This window comes from Perna viridis, chromosome 3 (assembly GCF_037379345.1).
Source record: "Perna viridis isolate PV_CMFRI_1.1 ecotype Kerala chromosome 3, ASM3737934v1, whole genome shotgun sequence".
In the NCBI taxonomy this organism is placed as follows: domain Eukaryota; kingdom Metazoa; phylum Mollusca; class Bivalvia; order Mytilida; family Mytilidae; genus Perna; species Perna viridis.
Window position 1 is genome coordinate 317,935 of NC_142447.1, and position 5,884 is coordinate 323,818.

Consider the following 5,884-nt stretch of genomic DNA (forward strand, 5'->3'; position numbering starts at 1 on the left):
TGGCAGAGGGCCCTATAGTTTTTTGAGGGTTTTTTTTCACACACCCTATACTTAGAGTGCTTGTGGAAAATAGGTGTTATCATTAGAATTGATAGAAAAAGCATATTGTTTATCTGATTTTTAATATTCAGAGACCAAATTCTTTAAAATTCTTCTCCTATGACACTACTTGACCGATTGGAACCAAACTTAGTATGAATGTTCCTTGGGGTATCCTGCATAGAAATGATGTGGGGATTTTTGATCTGTCGAAAACACATGGCTGCTGTTAGTAAAAATAGACATAGGGGTCAGACAGTAGTTTTTCGCATATATCTCCAAAACCATTGGGTTTATCCAAAATCTGACATGGGATGAAAGTGTTCAGCATGATGAGATCTATCTGTGGTCAAATATTCATTTTAATCTGTGAAGCCATGTTGGAGTTATTGCCCTTTTTCAACTTTTTTTTTACTATTTTTAATGTTATTTCTTTCAAAACCTTCCCCTCTGACACTACTTGACCAATTAGAACCAAACTTGGTATGAATGTTTTTTGGGGGTATCCTGCATAGAACTGATTTGGGAGTTTTTTATCCGTTGAAAAACATGGCCGCCATTACTAAAAATAGAACATAGGGGTCAGACAGTAGTTTTTAGCATATATCTCCAAAACAGTTAGGTTTAGTCAAATTCTGATGGGTATTAAAGTGTTCAGCGTGATGAGATCTATCAGCGGTTAAATTTTCATTTCAATCTGTTAAGCCATGTTGTAGTTATTGCCCTTATTCGGCATTTGTTTGTTGTTTTTCATGTTATCTCTTTCAAAAATCTTCTCTGTCACTACTTGACCAATTGGAACCAAACTTTGTATGAATGTTCCTTGGGGTATCCTGCATAGAACTGATTTGGGGGGTTTTTGATCCGACGAAAAACATGGCCGCCGTTACTGAAAATAGAACATAGGGGTCAGACAGAAGTTTTTCGCTTACATCTCCAAAACCATTAGGTTTAGCAAAATTATTTTATAGTTGAAATGACCCTTATTATAAGGCTTTCAAAAGTCTTCAGGGATCAAAGTTGTCAGGTGACTCCTTGAAAGATGAAAAATGACAGGGTTTTTTCACAGTTTTCAGCCAATATCTTGAAAACTATAATAGATAGAAAGAAACTTTCTATCGCTGAAATGATCCTTATGATAGTCCTACCTAAGTCTTCTTGATTCAAAATTGTTGGACAACTCCTTGTTAAATTTATTGCCCTCAAAAGACAAACTTGAACCAGGTGAGCGATTCAGGCTCCTGGGAGCCTCTTGTTAAATAAGGGAACATAAGGGACATCTCTAATCCATTACCCCTCCTATACCACTGAATTGAATTGAATAAAACTTGAATAAAAAGATTTTTATTACATAATTTCATTGTTATATCATATTTCAGATTTCGATCCAAAACAATATGGAGGTTAAAAGGTGCATGTTATTAAATGGGGAATGGGGTATCAAGTTAACGAGCATTGCTCACAGTTTTTCTAGTTTATTTTTTGTCCGATTCCTTCTGAAAATCCCGGCCTATGTTTTTCAATCAGATTCCAGATATCTCTTACGATTTTCGTGTTATAACTGGTCGAATGTTGCTCCCCCCCCAAAAAAAAAAAAAAAAAAAAATCAACTATTCTTTTTCCAATTGCGATTTTTTTTTTATTACATTCCTCATGAAATCCCTGCCTGTAGTTTTGAATCAGGTTCCAGATATCTCTTGCGCTTTTTGTGTTATAACTGGTCGAATGTGGCATACAAGAAATGTTAAACACATCGATAATTAAAACAATAGTACCCAACATGACTATTGTATACCGTTTATGTACCAAAAATTAACATTTTAGTTCATGTTGAGGCTTTTTTTTTCATGGGTAGGGGTGGCAATTTTCCACCTAACTTGACTTGGAAAAGTTTAAATATTTATTACGTAGGCTCATTTTGAAGCTAAGACAACACTATATTAATGTACCGTGTCACACAAAAGCTTGTTTAAAATAGGGAAATTGAAAAAATACAATATCAGGTGATATAGAAGAAAATTCTGAAATTCTGAAAATTACCCTTTTTCCGATTTCATAGTAATTGTTACACCAAAAGGAAAATCTAAGCGCCTGAATTAATCAGATATATTGGGAACATCATTATCTTAATTTTGAATGCCTCAAATATGAGTTTTACGGTGTCGGTATGCTGTGAATGAGAATTCCTTTTGATACTGAGACCAGTTTTCTAGGGGTAGGGGTAATATTTTTAACATTTTGGGAAAGTCCTTTTCTGAAAATTAGTTTTTCATGGGTTATGCATATAGAAAATTTATAATTTAATTATCTATCGAATGATACCAAATTTGAGACGTTTTAGTTCAGTAATAACTTGTAGAGTCGAATTTATTTGACTTTTGACCGAAAAATAAAAAAGCCCATTTTTCGCTGTTTTTGATAAATTCGAAATTTACCAAAATTCATCAAAGGAACCCCAGAAGTATAAATTGTGATAATACTAAACAGAAAATACCAAATAAGCCATTTTTTACTGAAGCATTAATACTCTAAGGGTTTTGACATTGAAAAATATGTCAATTTAAGCGATTTTTCGGCGGGGTAGGGGTACATTTTTTTTATTTTACCTCAAAACCCGAAGTGTTACCGCAACTGTCTTGGTGTCATTGTAAAGCTGAGATATTTGGCTATATGATGCTAAATACATCAGTCAGTTTACTTCGTTCTGTAGCAAGAAGTTCGTAGAATAAAAAAAATTAAAAAATTGATTTTTGCCTCAACGAGGTATAAAAAAAGTAGCAAAAATTACAAAAATGCTTCAATTCGTCAATGGGAGGTATAAGGGTAACTGAAAATCGTATATTTTTGTTGATGAAACAGGCGCGTAGCTGCCGTTAGGCAAAAAAGCTTTTGACTGCACTTTTTTTTTTTTTTTTTTTTTGAGATAAAATACATCCAGGAGAGGCATAAATGATGCTCTAAAACGCTATCTCCGCAGAGCTTCGCCCCCTGGACCCCCTGCCGTAATTTTGCATACACTCCAATTCGGCCTCAGCTACGCGCCTGTGAGTGGGGGGTGCTGTAAACAACTGAAGACACGTTGTTCGACTATTATTAAAGTATAAGTCCGGGATAGTCAACCAAGTAATAAATAGGAGCTGGGCATTCCACTATTTCAAGTACTTAATCCATTGTTCTAAATATATCGCTTATTATGATGCTATAAAAAAGTACAATATTTTACAAATAACATAAGTAATGCTCGATGTTACAAGAGCGGAGCATGATGGTACGCTAACTAAAGATACAAAACGTGCAGAGAATATAACATTCCAAAAACTCCTCCCACATATTATAAATAAAACATTAAAAATTATAACTCTGACCATTGGGTAACTTTATTAAGTTCAATCGAACCAAAATATTTACTTGTCAAAAGTAATTAATTAAATCAGTGTAATGTTCAACGGGGGATAATGTCATAAAATGTTATCAAAATAAAACTATAGATCTTTATCCTGTGATGCTGGGATCAATCAGCAGATGGTCGTGAGAAAGTCTGTGCATACAACTGTTAACATCAATCTTAATCCTGATCTAGCTAATTACCATTTACTATTTACTGACCCACAATATTAATTCAATACATAACAGTGCTACGTACTAGTATATAATGGGATCGAACATTCTACAAATGCTTATCGTAGACAATGCATTAGAAGAGGAACGTTAACGGCAGCGAGATAACAAATCTATAAATTAGTGGCGATAGTAGATATTAGAATGAACATCACGAAAAGACCTACATACCCTTCGAAACTCATCTTCCAATTTCTAGAATACTAAGAAAAAGTTAGAAGAATTAGGAAAGAAATAAGCTGCTCGTTTGTATAATAACTGATCACATGACCGTCCCGACTTTAGGCTGGTTATCAAAACGTCACAAAAGCCGTTCAGCTATAGTGAATAAGTGCACACAATTTCAACACGAAGTAATCTATTTCATGCTTTGGACGATTCACGAATTAGTATGAGTCTATTATAGTAAGAAAACGTAGCTTAAAAGAGATCAGTTTGGTCCTATAAGCCTTGTATACAATGGTATACAAAACAAATTGTTTTGGGGAAAATATAATATAAATGGATCTCTTTTCGAAAAATGCCTACATTTGCTCTTAAAATAAAATAAAATCAAAATGCTGGCATATCATAAGAGAACAAACTGTCAAGTACATTTACACTGCTAATCTCCGATTTAATTAACTTGAAAAAAAAATGATGGCAGAAAATGTCCACCACATAACGAAACAAATAAATGATACGTACGGTGTCTTACTACGGGGTGGGGGGGGGTAACTTAGGTACAATGGGTAGGTACAGATGTGCGGCCCATATCGGTCTACTCTTTATGATTGGTAAAAATGAAAAGAGTAGGGATTTTTGCTGCAGTAGATGTGATTGGGGTTAAAATTTACAAATTATAGCCTATATTTACACATGGTAATTGATTTGACATCAATTGAATCATCCTTATAATCATCAAAGTAAATAAAGATTAACACTTAACTGACAAGCAGGGAGGGATCCAATTAGCTGGGATATGATAATGTCTTAAGATACAATGTCAAATGTTCCGTGATCAGCATCCTGCTGTGATAGGTAAATACTGATAAACACCAAACCTATATATGAATGGGCTACATAAATGCAACACATACATGTATATATGAATGGGTGTCGGTTTTTCATTGTCAGAACACAGAACATATGAATGGGGTGGGTAAAAATTTTTGGGGCCGCACACCTGTACCCTTCTACCAGTAAAGTAACCCCCGTGTGTCTTACACCTTTAAAATATTAATCCTTCCTTAAAACAGGACGAACTCTATCAACTACTATGGTCTAGCAAGGATTTTATACTAATGTAGTAGTCTACTACAAAAATCCTTGGGTCTAATTTTTTTTAATAGACACCCATCTGCAGTGAAATACTGTCATGTTAACGCCCTCAACATAAGTTAAACTATCTTACGCACGATACAATGATTATACATGCATGTAACTGCATGTTATGTATTCGAAGGAGTAATCAAGAGAACCAAGGTTATAGCGATAATCAAAAGAATGTAATCCATGGACAAAGACTAGACATGGAAAACAGACAAAGAACATAATGTAATTAAAATCATACATACAAAATAGCGGTCAATATAGTCTTAAAATCCTTATTTGAAAAACATCAGAGATACTAAGTTTTATCAAAGAGTACGCATGTTCTTTCAAGGCAGCAGTGACTTTATATTAGAGGGACTGGTCACTCATAACAGTGGCGGATCCAGAGGAGGTGGAGGGGGTGACCCCCCCCATTTTATTGGAAAATTTTCGTGTGTAAAATTCAAAAAAGGCAAAATATGGCCTAGAACACCCCATTTTTCTGGGGAATCTCGGCTGGTATGCCCTTTTTCAACGTGTCTGATTCCGGCCCAGCCTAAAAAAGTCTATATAATGTTTATAAATAACTGTGCCTCCCCGGGTCTTTATACTGGTTAAAATCAAAGCCTTTAAGATTTATACTCCCTTTTGAAGCCACCATTTTTTTATTTGTTTGTTTGTTTGTTTGGATTTTTTATCATGCTAAAGAGTAGTCAAGAGAACAAAGGTTATAGCGGTAATCAAAAGAATGTAATCCAGGGACAAAGACCAGACATGGAAAACAGATATACACAACAAAAAACATAAAGTAACTAAAATCATACATACAAAGTAACAAAAGTAAATGAGCAACTCAGACTCCACTAAAAACTAAAAAATAGCTTCTAAGTGGAGAAATCCTTCCGGAAATTAGTTGCTTCTATACCGTACTCGA